Source organism: Hyaena hyaena, unplaced genomic scaffold, assembly GCF_003009895.1.
Source record: "Hyaena hyaena isolate Hyena2069 unplaced genomic scaffold, ASM300989v1 scaffold_56, whole genome shotgun sequence".
Taxonomy (NCBI): Eukaryota; Metazoa; Chordata; class Mammalia; order Carnivora; family Hyaenidae; genus Hyaena; species Hyaena hyaena.
Window position 1 is genome coordinate 899,211 of NW_024080688.1, and position 14,469 is coordinate 913,679.

General features: G+C 49.9%; 1 protein-coding gene across 2 annotated transcripts in view; it reads left to right on the top strand.

The window, feature by feature from the left end:
* The first annotated feature begins 3,443 nt into the window (after positions 1–3,443).
* The window catches only part of TMEM40 (transmembrane protein 40), a 31,420-nt gene continuing 20,394 nt past the window's right edge, over positions 3,444–14,469 (top strand). For both annotated transcript variants that reach the window (XM_039231392.1, XM_039231393.1), the window contains exon 1: positions 3,444–3,501. The gene's annotated coding sequence lies outside the window, so the exon portion shown is untranslated. The remainder of the gene's footprint in view (positions 3,502–14,469) is intronic.

A 14,469-nucleotide genomic window follows, 5' to 3' on the forward strand; every position in this document is an offset into this window, starting at 1 on the left:
TGTCGCATCCTGGCGATCTACCCGTGTCAGAGAGATAGGAAATGCCCTGAGGCTGTGCCTCTATATTGTATCAAGTTCACATACAACCAGGTACTGTGGGAAGTAAAGTCTTCATTTGTCCAGAGAGGGGAAGTACCTTCACCTGGGATGAGAAAACAAACAGAAGGTGAAGATGGGTTTTTTTGAGCACCTACCATGTGCCAGTCATTGAAACCTTTAAATGATAGGAAGTATTCTGTAGCCCAGTGATTCTTTTTCTTTTAAAAATTTTTTAACATTTATTTATTTTTGAGAGACAGAGGATGAGTAGGAGGGAGGCGGAGAGAGGGGGAGACACAGAATCCAAAGCAGGCTCCAGGCTCTGAGCTGTCAGCACAGAGCCTGATGCAGGGCTTGAACCCATGAACCTTGAGATCATGACCTGAGCCAAAATAGGATGCTCAGCTGACTGAACCATCTGTAGTCCAGTGATTCTTAAACTTGAACAGGTAGCTGATTCTTAAACCTGAAGAGAAGCACCTTGGGGGCTTGTTAAATACAAATGGTGGGTCCCACCTCTAGAGTTGCTCATTCAGTAGGACTGAGATGGGACCTAAGTGTTTGCTTAACTAAAAGGTTTTCAGGTGATGCTGAATCTGCTGGTCCAGGAACCATGTTTTGAAAATAACCAATCAGTTCAACTTCCTTTCCTCTGCGTAATGGTGGCTTTCAATTTTCTTCTTATCTAGCCTCTGGGGACAGAGGACTCATTGCCTATTCTGCTGACCTGTCTCCTTTCTGGATAGTTCTTACTGTAAGGACAGGAATTGTATGCTTGTGTGAGATGAGAACTTGCTCTAACTGCTCTCCTCTGTAGCCCATTCCTTCTGCCTCTAGACTTCCCGGTCTCATCAGAAAGGAGCAGCTGGAAGGGAGAGACGTGTAATTAAACTGAGGGTCTCCCTCATCCCCACAGTCCACCAACCAATCCCTGTCCATTCTACCTTCCAAGTCAGGGCTGTCCAACAGGAATGTATTGTGAGCTCTATGTACCTACAAAAAGTTTTGAGTTTTTCAAACACTACATTAAAAATAGCAAAAAGAAGCAGGTAGAACTAATTTCCACATTACATCTTATTTAACCCAGGGTATCCAAAATAATATCTTTTTAACAAGTAACCAACACGAAACTGATTAGTGAGCTCTTATATATTCTTGTTTTTCAGAGCCAGTCTTGGAAATGTGGTGAATTTGACACAGCACATCTCAATTCTGACCATCTACATTTCAAGGGCCCCATAGCCACACGTGGCTGGTGGCTCCTGTTTGGGACAGTGCAATGACCCTGTCCCTAGTCCTTCTCTCTCCTGCTGTGGCTCCCGCTCGCCTGGATGCCTGCCCCTCACAGCCTCACCAATCCAGAACGTGGCAGCTGAGTCATTGTCTAAAACAAAGATTTGATCGTGTCCCTTTTACGTGACTCCCTGTTGCTCTCAGGATAATATCCAGCCTCCTTGGTCTGGCTTCCAAGTCCTTGCCTCTCACGTTCCCTTCTCCCTTCTTCCAGTCCCCAGCGCCCCCCCCCCCTTTCTGTACTGTTATTCACAGATCCTCAACACGCAGTGCCTCTTACCTCTAAGCCTTTGCACACATGGTTCCCTCTGCCTGGAATGCACTTACAATGCTTCTTGGGCTTCCTTTTCAGGCCACTCATTCATTCGACAAAATTTATTGAGCACCTACTATGTGTCAGATATTGTCCTCGGCCCTGGGACAAATAATACATAATGAGGAGATATGCCTAATAAAAAACATACAGTATGTCACCTGGTGAACGATAAAGCAGGATACAAGGAAAGGTGGTGGTGGCAGTCACTACTTTGCACAGGGTGGTCAGGGAAGACCTCTTGGAAAAGGTGACGTTTCAGTAGAGACCCGAAGCAGTGAGGAGAGGAGCTAGGAAAAAGCATTCTAGGGATACTTTGTTCCAGAGGGAACAGCCAGTGCAAAGGCCCTGAGCATGGAGCATAACAGGAGTGTTTGGGACACAGTTCAGTGTAGCTGGGCAGAGGGAGAGAAGAAGTCATTGGAATTATGGTCAGAGAGAGCAAGACATGGGTCCCAGATGGTGGAGGGCTGTGTAACTACTAGAGTTGTTGGGCTTTTTAAAGTTTATTTATTTTGAGAGAGCAAGAGAATGCAAGAGAGCAGGGGAGGGGCAGAGAGAATGGGCAAGAGAGAATCCCAAGCAGGCTCTGCTCTGTCAGCACAGGGCCCAACACCGGGCTCAGCCCCACAAACCATGAGATCATGACCTGAGCCGAGCTCAAGAGTCAGGTGCTTAACTGACCGGGCACCCAGGTGCCCTAAGAACTTGACTTTCATCCTGAGGGAGGTGGGGGTCCCGGGAAGGTGCTGAGCTGAGGAGGAACATGAGCTGACTTGGTTCTTAACTGGATCCTCTGGTTTTCACAATTAGCACAGCCACTGGGCTAAAGGCATAAGCAAAGAGACCAGTGATGGTGTTGGCTCGACCAGGGTGGCTGCCATGGAAGTGGAGAGAGGAGGCTGGCTTTGGGGTATGCTGAAGGCGGGGCCGGCAGCGTGTTCCAGATATGTCAGATACAGAGGATGAGAGAGCAGAGCGTCAAGGATGACTCTCAGATTTCGGCTTGAGCATAGGATCCAAATGACTCCTCTTCCAGGAGGCCCTCCTGGGAACCCACAGCTCCCTGGGCCTTGCCGTCATGGGGCCGGTCATGGCCTGTCTCTGTGGCCTGGGTGCTCCCCAGGGCAGTGTAACACTTGTTTACTATCCTGTTTCCAACGTGTTCAATAAGTGAGTAAAAGACAGAGGCAAGCTGAGCTGGGGTTACTCTTGGCCTCGGTGTAGGAGGTCAGTCTCCACTCCTCACCCCTGTGGGACCTGTATTTTCCTATCTGCATAACAGCAGTGGATATTCTAGTCTTTGCCCAGTTTCCTCACCAGGAGAGGGCACTGCCAGTTCCGTTCCCAGGAGTCCCCCGGTCCTCTGAACCCTGGGCCTCCTGCCCAGCCTCACCCCTTGGGAGAGCACTGGGTTGGCCCACATGACTGTATCCTGAGTCAGTCTCACCCATGAGGTGGGAAGGAGGGGTCTGGGACACACCCCCACCTCCTCCCTGCCCAGAGCTTGGCCCAGTCAGGGCCGTGCACCTACCCCCTACACACTGCCCCCTGAGTCAGCAGTCATGGCCATGCCCAGGGGGTGGGTTTGGGGGTTTCGTTGCCCCATCTGCTGTGCCTGGGGTGTTGTGAGGAAGACTCAAATCAGACAGGAAGGCCTGGGGCCCGATAGCACCAGCAGGAAGGAATGCCACCCTGGCGAGCGAGTGGGGCCCAGGGCAACTCATGCCCCGCCCCCTCCCTGTCACAGGGGTGTGGCCTGGCCTCTCCGGCCACCCTCTTCCCCTGCCCGGCCTGGCATCGGCACAGTCCACAGACTGCTCTCCTGGCAGCCAGCACAGGCTTCCGGACCACAGGTAATGGGACATGTGCTGGGTGAGGGGCAGGGTGAAGGGTTAATTTTTAGAACAGGCTCTTCCACCGGCCTGACCTGCTGTGGTTCCCATGTGAACCTGGACTTAAATCCCAGCTCCGTGGCTTCCTAGCTGGGTGAGCGCCTCCATCTCCATCTCTGGAGGTATGGGGGGAAGATGACAAATGTTCAGGTCCCTGGGCTCTTTTGAGGCTTCAGCCAGCCCGTGTCTGGGTGTCAGGCCGTAGCATGTGACTGACTCCTGATTTTGTTGCTAATTTGCTGCAGGAGCTTCAAAAACCCCTTGATGACTTTGAGCCTCAATTACCCCATTTGTGAAATGAAGGGTATCTGAAGTCTTGTCCACTCTGCCCTTGTGGGACCTAGCACTTGGGAGGGTGAAGGTGCTTCCCCTAAAACATCCCCGCCTTGGTGCTTTGCCAGCAAGTGAAGGCAGCTGCCCTCCACACACCTGCTTCAGAGACTCCCTGGTCCTCTGCCCAGGCCTGGTAGATGTGACGATGCGGACGCCGGAGGCACCTTTGGGGAGAAAATGCTGAGCTAACAGAGCCGGACCTTGGGGGAGGGGAGCCCTGCTGCCTGTCAGAAGCTCCCCAGGTGGCTTGGCCTGGAGCGGCACCCACCCTCCCCACCATCATCTGGAGCCCCCTCTGCTGGGAGCACCCCAGCCCCTCCTCAGAGGCAGCCTTTGGGCCTCCAGCCAATCTGTTTTCTTTTTTTTTAAAGGGGGACAAGAAAGATGACAGTCATGTGCTTATTTTTCTATACTGCTTTGTTTAGAAACTGCCAGAAAGGTTGAGTCAGGAGTGTGTGTAAAGGAAATGTGCGGTGTTTTGTTTGGGGTCAAACCCCCCTCCCCCGAAACTCCTAGAACTTGTCTAGTGTAATGCTCTAAAATGCTAGGGTACCTGTGCTTTGAAATCCTCTCCAGGCTACCATTTCAGAGAGATGTCTCTCATGCGCTGGCTCCACGCCAGGGATGTGCGGGGTACGGTGCCGCCAGAGGCCTGATTTCACACAACCCCGTGTGGGAAGTCCTCATGTTTTTGTTCAATAACAACTTTATCGAGACATTATTCACATGCCATCGAGTTCACTCTTGAAGTGTACAAGCCAGTATTTCTTAGTATCTTCACAGAGTTATGCAACTACCACCACTATATCTAATTTAGAATCTCGAATGTTTATCATCCCCGATAAGCCCCGAATGCTTCAGCAATTAACCTGCACTTCCTCCTTCCTTCCGCAACCACTCGCCTACTCTGTGGATGATCCCTATGGATTTGCTTCTCCTTCTGGGCATTTTATTTAAGTGACCTCATACAATAGGTGATCCTTTCTGATTGGCTTTCGGTCCTTCGTTCCTCTTTGTGGCTGAATGGTGCTGTGTGCCTAGGTCACGTTTTGTCTATTCATTCATCTGATGGACACTGGGGTTGTTTCCACGTTGTAACTATGGTGAATGAAGCTGCTATGAACATTCATGTCCAAGTGTTTGTGTGGACGTGGGTCTTCACTTCTCTTGGATATATACCTGGGAGTGGACTTGCAGGGTCATATGGTGAATCTACGTTTTGACATTTCAAGAAATCACTAAACGTTTCCAAAGGGGCTGTACCGTTCTGCAATCCCACTGACTATACATGATGGCCCCACATTTTCCATATCCTTGCCAGCACTGTTATTATCTGGATTTCTTATTGTAGCCCTCCTAGAGGGTTTGAAGTGATATCTCATTGTGGCTTTGTTTTGTTTAAGTTTTATTTATCTAAGTAATCTCTACACCCGATGTAGGGTTCAAACTCACAACCCTGAAATCAGTAGGTTTATGCTCTTCCAACTGAGCCAGCCAGATGTACCTCTCATTGCAGATTTGATTTGCAGTTCTGTAATGATGAGATGTTGAGGAACATTCCAAGTGCTACTGACCATTTCTTTAGAGAAACGTCTATTCAAATCCTTTGACAATTTTATTCTATTTCAAATTAAATCTTTTTAAAGTTTATTTATTTATTTTGAGAGAGAGAGCATGAGAGCATGCGAGCACAAGTGGGGGAGGGGCGGGGAGAGGGAGACAGAGAGAGAATCTCAAGCAGGCTCCTCACTGTCAGTGCAGAGCTCCTCTCGGGGCTCAAACTCAGTAACCACGAGATCGTGACCTGCGCCGGAACTAAGAGTCGGAAGCTAAACCGACTGAGTCACCAGGCGCCCCTTTTGGACGATTTTAAGATGAGGTTGTCATTTTATTGTCGAGTTGTAAACATGCCTGTTTTTCTGGAGGAGGTTTCTGAGGCTCTGAGAATGAATGTGGTGTGCAGTGACCTCCGCGGAGAGTACTGGCGGGAACTGAATCCGGGTCTGTCTGACATTCAAGAGCCAGCAAGCTCCTTCTCCTGTGCTGGATGACTGCTTCCCAGTGTTCACTGTTGCCAAATGCACGTGTGAGGGTGAGAGAGGGGAAGAGAGACATGGGAGAAAAAGATGGAAAAGAGAGAGAGGAGGCAGACAGTGAAACTTAGATGACAGAATGAGAAAGGAAGCTGGATTGGCTTTGACTGTTTTTAATCTATCTATCTAGATATCTACTTATTTATTTGGAAGAGAGACAGAGCATGAACAGGGGGAGGGGGAGTGTAGGTAGGGGGAGGGACAGAGGAAGAAAGAGAAAAAGAATCTTTTTTTTTTTTTAAATAGTTAATGTATATTTCTTAGAGAGACAAAGCATGAGCAGGGGAGGGACAGAGAGAGACATACACAGAATCCAAAGCAGGCTCCAGGCTCAGAGCTGTCAGCACAGAGCCGGACATAGGGCTCGAACCCACAAACCACAAGATCATGGCCTGAGCTGATGCCTAACCAACGGAGCCACCCAGGCACCCCAAGGGAGAGAAAGAATCTTAAGCAGCCTCCACATTCAGTGTTCAGAGCTCAGCGCAGAGCCCAGTGGGGGGAGACCCAATCTCATGACTGTGAGATTATGACCTGAACCAAATTCAAGAGTCTAACTCTTAACCGACTGAGCCACCCAGATGCCCCTGGCTCTGTCTGTTTAAATAGGTACCCACCTTGGAAAGTCGGAGCTGGGGAAACCCTTTTCAGAGTTTTTGGTTTCTTCCCATTAATCTTCAAACACTGGGGCAGAGAGGGGCTGAAAAATTTTTACTGGGGGGATACAGCCTCCCTAGTTTTTCTCTGTTCCTAAATCTGAAACAAATCTGATTCAACCCCAAAACCCAAACAGGGAGCAGCATCCTCTAGTGTCTGTCTGGGTTTGAAGATCTAGAGTAGTGGTTGTCATACTTTTTTAAAAAAATTTCTTTTTTTAGGGGCGCCTGGGTGGCTTAGTCGGTTAAGCGTCCGACTTTCACTTGGGTCATGATCTCACAGTTCGTGGGTTTGAGCCCCGTGTCGGGCTCTGTGCTGACTGCCAGTTCAGAGCCTGGAGCCTGTTTCAGTCTGTGACTCCCTCTCTCTCTGACCCTCCCCTGCTCACGCTGTCTCTCTCTCTCCTAAAAAATAAATAAAACATTTAATAAATAAATAAATAAATAATTTCTTTTTTTTAACATTTATTAATTTTTGAGAGAGAGACAGAGTGTGAGCAGGGAAGGAGCAGAGAGAGAGACAGACAGACAGAATCTGAAGCAGGTTCCAGCACAGAGCTCAAAGCGGGGCTCAAACTCACGACCCGTGAGATCACGACCTCAGCTGAAGTCAGACGTTTAACCGACGGAGCCACCCAGGCGCTCCACACAGGTTTTGATTGCATATGCTTCTCCAGAAAAATGCTTTAGGCACCCCCGACAGATACATATTTATTGATTTAGAAATTATATACAAGTGTGTGTGATAGACATACAAGCTAATGTCTAAAGGCCCAGTATACACTTGGAGTGAATTTAATCACCGACTATAGTGGATGGAAGTACACCTCTCGAGTAGTTAGGCAACCCCGAGTGCGTGAGATCCCATTCATTACTGTTTTCAGTGCGGTAAGGTGGCTGACGCAGGACTTGAGCGCGGGGTGGCTGGCAGTCTGTCCCTCACTTTTCCTGCCGCTTGCTTGTATTTTCCCGATTAGCGTTATCTCCATCCGCAGTTTCTTTGCAGGGCCATTTGAAGCCATTTGTCCATTCTGTGGAGGCTGATTTAGTTAAAATGCATTGTTCGATCCTCAGATCCACCCAACCTGGCACCAGTGTACCGTGATCTATGGCAGAATGTAGAGAAATGAAAGAGAAGGCCACCATCTGTGACGGGGGCATCCCGCTGGCCCGGGGACCGCCCCCCCGGTAGACATGACATTCAGTATCTGGTATATAGCTGGGGGAGCACATCAAGGTTGAACTGTATATGACTATCTTTAGTTCAAAGTTAAGTAGAAAAAGATGGGCTAATATTTTCCTCCTGGAAGAAATCTTTGGAGATTATAATTTGAAAGTCTAATAGGTTCTGAGCTAAGCACATCTAAGCCAACCTCTGCCAATCCTCAGCTTGCCACCTCTCCTTTCCACCCAAAGCAGTGCCCTGCTCCTCCAGCCCCTCTCTTGGGTCTGATCTTAATACCCCCCGCGTCCCCTGGATTATCTCTGTCCAGACTCTATTCTATTCAGAACCCAGGATCGAACCTAGGATGGGAGGTGGTGAGATATGGGTCACCTTCTTCCTGGTAGACTCTGGGCCTCTGTTAATATGACCTAAGGCTGCGTTGGCTTTGCTCTGTAGCTCTATCACCTTGTTGGCTCATATTACACATCAATAAACATTGATTATGAACCTATGATGTGCTAACAAGTTAGATGCTTGTGTTAACATTTACTTACCTTTCAGAGGGTCTTAAAAATCCTAGGTCTTTCTATATGAACATCCTCCAAGCTGGGCTCAGCCATCGTCTTTCTGCAAACTTGATTTTGTCCCTGCTTAACCTTCTAGTTTTAGCCTAAGTGCCACCCTGCAGTGCTCAGAGGCAACCTGAGGCCCTGGCTGCTTTGCAGGGTATGCTGTGGCCAAGAGTCACCTAGATTCATGACAGGTCCATCTGGCTTGTGGTCAGCTGGCTGGGCAGTGTGGGCTGCTGTCCCACCACTAAACTGCCTGGATGGACTTGAGACAAGCTGGTGGACAAGGTGCAGGGTGCAGCGTCTTCCTTCTTACCTTCTGTGAGGTTCCCCTCATGCTTAGACTTCAGACTTAGATCTGCGTTCAGACTGTGTGACCTTGGGCAAGTCCCTTTCCTTTTAAGGGCCCAGGTTTTGGTCTCTTGGCTACAATTCTGTCGGATTCTAGCTTGCAGAAAGGGAGAGATGGCCAAACCTGGGTAAGGTGAGCTGGGGGGCAGGAAGGAGAGAATGCTAAAGAAGGAGTGTAACAAGTAATATAAAGGAAAGAAGGAGATGCTAAAGAAACTTTGCCAGCCTACATTTCTCTGAGCTCTTAAATTGAGTATTTTATGACTTTATTTGATGAAGCTCTTGTCTAAGCCAGGGGCTAGCATTAGTGGAGAGCAATAAAAACATGATTCCTGTTCCCAGGGAGCTCAGAATTAAAGTTCTTTTCATCTCAATGCTCGTAGCTACCCTGCAAGGCAGTGACACTGATTCCCATTTTACAGATAGGGAAACTGAAGCTCAGAGAGGTAAAGTGATTTACCCAAAGTCACAGAGCTGGGAAGCAAAGTGATGAAGCATGACTTGTGGGCTCTGTCAGACTCCTTTGCTGCAGTGACTTAATCAGGATACCTCTCAGTATCATGTCCTGGCTAAGGGCATGATCATTGTATCATGAACTTCCCTGTCCACAACCCCAGAAATGCTCCAAATGTGAATAACACATTATTCTCTGTCTTGTGGATGAGAAAAAGAACCGTATGTATCTTATCATTAGAACATGCTGTTCTGGGCTTTCCTGCAGGTCACATCAACCCTGGGTCCCAAAGTTCTTTACTCACTAGATGAATCTTGAGGACGTTAACCGGAGGGTAGGACTAGTTTTCTAGAATGTCAAAGCTGGAAGAACCTTGTAGAGAGCAGCCCGACTTCTGCATATGGGGAAACTGAAGCCCAGGGCAATCCGGCAATGTGTTTGGAAGCATGAGCCAGAGGCAGGCAGGGAGACTGTTTTAATATTCAGGGGAGAGGTTCTGGCAGTCTGAGTGGACCACACTCTGCCTAGAATGCGATGCTTTTGTTAATGCTGCAAACTCTCCTGAGCCACATGCTATCCCTAACGTCACTCTAATACCAGCCCCCTGAATGAGAACCTTCAAAGGACAGAGTTCTGGGAATCTGCGTGCCAACAGTGCTCCCGGGGAAATCGAGTCATTAGCCAAATTTGGGAGACATTGAGCATGGACAAAGGGAGAGGATACCCTCGTTTATGAAGTGCCAGTATGGTAGGCTATGGGCACGATATCATTTAATCCCCACAACACTCTCAGGGACAGATATTAGTATCCCATTTTATAGATGGGAAACTGAGGCTGAGAGGAGTCAGGCAGCTAAAGGACAGGGATAAGAACACAGTTACAACCAACTCCAAAGCCCTCAGTCCCCTTATCAGATCTTTTGGGAGGGAGGCAGTGGGAACAGAAAAGCCAGCCCCTAGGAGTGCCCTGGGGCTCAGTCGATTAAGCATCCAACTTCGGCTCAGGTCATGGCCTTGAAGTTCGTAGGTTTGAGGCCTGTGCATCGGGCTCTGTGCTGGGCTCTGTGCTGACAGCTCAGAGCCTGGAGCCTGCTTGGGATTCTGTGTCTCCCTCTCTCTGCCCCTCTCCCAGTCATGCTCTGTCTCTCTCTCTCTCTCAAAAATAAACATTGAAAAAAAAAAGGCATTTTGAAGGCAAAATGGGACAAGTCTGGCCTTTGCCTGCCTGAACTGGACAAGATTGGAGGCATCCTTCCTATCTCTGGAGTTTGGGGCCCAGGAGCATGGTGGAGTCAGACAAGGAACCTGGTTGAGGAAGAAGGGGGTTCAGCCTCTGCAGGGCTCTAAGGTGTGGCAGGCACTCAGGTTAGACACTGTGGCGGGCCAACTAATGGCCCCCCAAAACATCTGCGTCCTAGTCTCTGGAAGCTAAGTTAGGTTACAAGGCAAAGGAGAATTAACGTTGCAGATGGAATAAGGATGCTCATCAGCCGACCTTAACATTGGGAGATGATCCTCCGTGGCCTGGGTGGGTCCAATGTCACAATGACACAAGGATCCTTAAAAGTGGAAGAAGGAGGGGGCACCTGAGTGGTTCAGTCCATTGAGCATCGGGCTCTTGATTTTGGCTCAGGTCATGGGATTGAACCCTGAATTGGGCTCCAGGCTGAGTGAGCATGGAGCCTGATTGAGATTCATTCCACTCCTGCTGCCCTCTCCCCTACTCTCTCTCTCTCTCTCTCTCTCTCTAAAATTAAAAAAAAAAAAAAGTGGAAGAGGGAGGCAGAAGACGTCAGCACAGTGCAAGGTGAGGACTTGACCTGGCATTGCTAGCTTTGCAGATGGAAGAAGGCACCACAGGCCAAGGACTGTGGGTGGCTTCTAGAAGCTGGACAAAGCAAGAGATTAGGGGGGTTGGGCAGCAGCAGCATCAAGGAGATTGATTTTCTCCTAGGGCCTCAGAGAGGGACACAGCCCAGCTGACCCCTTGCCGTGAGCCCAGTGAGAGCCGTGTTGGACTTCTCACCTCCAGAACCGGGAGATGCTATGCTGGTGTTGCTTTAAGCCACTACGTTTGTGTCACAAGTCAGATTCCCGAGAGAGAGGCTGACGGTCTAACCTGGTTCGGGGCAGTGACCTCTCTAGAAGCTCCATATCAAAGGAACTAAGGGAGGGGGGCAGTTTGGGAGATGCTTGTCCTGGAGCTGCGTCGGCCGGACCAGGACACGGGTGCCTGTCTGGGGAGGCCTGGGAAGCCGAAGGAGATTCTAGAGGGCTCTGCTTGTCCCCTGGGTGTGATCACAGAGGCGGCTTCAGTCCCAGGTGGACCCCTTCGTCAGCTCCGTTCTCCGTGCAGCTGCTGTTTCTGTGTCCAGTTCCCTTTACTGGCCGGGGCCGGTTTACATCAGCTGGCCCTGCATCGGTGACCCCCAAGTACGACGGTACAGTCTACCCACAGGAAAATGGCCCTTTGCCTGACATTCAAGACCCAGGATGATTTTCACCAAACTCATGGGATTCCTACCCCTTCAACTTCCTGCCACGCACTGCCTCTAGTAAACCTTTATCCCATTCTGCCTTCTGGCACCTGTTGAAATCCAACTCAGTGCCCCGCCCGCCCCCACTGCCCCCCAGCCCCTGGGGTACCGGAGAAAGGAAAGCAGCTCCTGAATCAAGAGTCGGGGTTCCGGAGCCAGCCTTGCCCCTGAGTTGCCATAAGATCTTGTGCAAGTTGCTCTCCATTTCTGGGTCTCAGATTCCCATCTGTAAAACAGGACAGTAATCTCCACTCTGCCTCCCTCCTGGTTAGCATCAGATGAGCTGGGTAGGGAAAGCACTGTGAGGCGGTGATGGCGTGGTGTCCCCTACCATCCCTCCCTCCCTGGGCCCAGGCCCTTGTGACAGCAGAAGCTTAGCAAATCTGGGCTGAACTGGAGGGAAATCCGGTTTAGCAAGACCTGTGGATGCAGAGGCCCTGGCACCACCAGTGACTCAGCAAGGCTGGGCCTTTTGGAGAAAAGCGCTAGAGAGGCATTCCTCCGAGGCTCAGTCTGGGGTAGAGGCGACCTGCGAGAGGGGGTTTCAGGGGCCTCTAACCACGGTCAGGGAATGGAGGTTCTCAGCTGGGGCAGGGATTTGATTCGAGCCCACCTGTCAGCTGGGAGACCTTGAACAAGTCACTTGTCTGGCCAATCCTCAGCTTCCTGCTGTGTAAACTACGACATGAAATGGTCTCTTTCCCCTCTCTGCGTTCTCCTTTCCTCACTTCTCCTGGCTCCACACCCCACGGTCCACCTTGTTTCAAAGGAGGTCACACGCTGTGAACTTGACCTTTGAGAAGCTCTTCCCAGCCACCCTCTGCCAGCGCCTACACTCTACCATTAGTGCCATCCTTTTGAGTTCAGCATTGCCCTGCACAGATTCTCGAGCTTTAATTTCTTTTTAATTCTATTTATCCTTGCTCATAACAGACATGTGGGTGGCGGAGGGATGGGGCAAGGACATTAAAAGAAGAATGAGGGCTACCTCGGTTCCAACCTCCGTGACACTTTTGTGAGTTCCATTTCCCTTGCTTCTGATGGATGAGCCAACACACTGGCTGAGGAAGTTCCCCAGGCTGTGAGGACACTGCTCAGGGCTCCACCAGTGGCTGACGACAAGCCCTGTCAGCATCATTTGCATAGTGCTCCCCTGACTTGGTGGCTTCCTTCCTGGTGCTCATGACAAGGGCCTGAAAAGAAGTGACAGCTTCACGCCTTCCATCTCCTGACACGGACTAAGCAGCTGCCTTTGTTTGGCCATTTACTAGTTATGGCCCTGAGAAAGTTTCTTAGTCTTCCTGTGCCTCAATGTTCTTATCTATAAAATGGGCACAACCATCTCGACCCCTCACACAGTTGTGGTGAGCGATACACGATGTATTACCATGTGTAACGTGCTTAGATGGTTGCCTGACAAATCGTGAGGACTTCGTTGTCACGATTATCATCGCCATCATCATCATCATCACGTTTCCTTTTGCCAGGCCCTGTGTAGGGTTTGGGTGACATAGAAACAAAGCGGCCCCTCATGCTAGGTTCAGGCTCGGGTGGAAGAGACACACCCTGGATGTGTCGGACCCTCTGCTGAGCCCTGAGCGGGAGAGATCTGAAGGTGAGTAAGAACAGTGGCCCCTGGAGTTGTGCAACAAAGTGCCCCACCTTGAAGATGAGTCCCGTACAAGGCAGAATTGACTAGGCTCAGGAGAGCAGTGTGCCTGGGGACAAGGTGGAGGTCCGCTCTGGACCTCCCCCAAATCCCTTTCTTCTTTAGAGCCGTTTCCTGCAACTGTTTCCCATGTGGGACAAGCCTGTTGCCTCTATGCCTTGGCACGCTGTTCCCTCTGGCCCTTCCAAATCTTCCCTGACTAACCCTGGTCTGATTTGGCCCCTGGTCTCTCATAGCCCCCTGGTCTACCACAGAATTCCTTGAGGACAGGGATGTAACTTGTTCACCCTGTATCCCCAATGCTAGCACATAGTAGGTGCTCAATTAACATAAATGTAATGTAGCAAAGGGGAAGTGCGTATCAAAAATTCTGGCTACTGGGGCCACCCAATTTGGGTGGCTCAGCTGGTTGAGCATCTGACTCTTGATTTCAGCTCAGCTTATGATCCCAGGTTCGTGGGATCAAGCCCTGTGTCAGATTCTAAACTGAGCATGGAGCCTGCCTAAGATGCTCTCTCCCCCGCTGCCCCTCTACCCCACTTGTGCTCTCTCTCTAATACATACAATAATAATAATAATGAATAAATAAATAAATCCTGACTATAAAGTTTTATTTTTCTCATATTACAAGAAAGCAGCCAGCTGCTGGCAAGGGCTCAGTGGCTCAACAATGTCTCTGCATTTGCTTTGGCTTTTCCTCATGGTCACGAGGCGGCCACTGTTGCTCCTGCCATCACATTCACGTTTAAGGAAGGAAGGAGAGGCAAGACACAGAACCAGCACTGTCGGCTTCTTTTGTCAGGGGAAGCAAAACCCTTCCCGGAACCCCAGCCAAATCCCTGCTCCCTTCTCATTGGCCCAAATTGGCTCTCATGGGCACTCCCAGCTACAAGGGAGGCTGAGAAAACAAGTATCTAACTGGAGCTGGAAGAACAAAATTGCAGTTTTGCTAGCAGGAAAGAAGGGCAGGGCTGAGCAGGGTAGGGTAGGCTGGGTGGGGTAGGGAGGATGAGGACTGGTTAGGCAGCGAGCACAGGGCTTTATAAAGGAGGTGATATTTTAGCTGTGCCTGGAAGGTCAGATACAACTTTGACGGGGCACG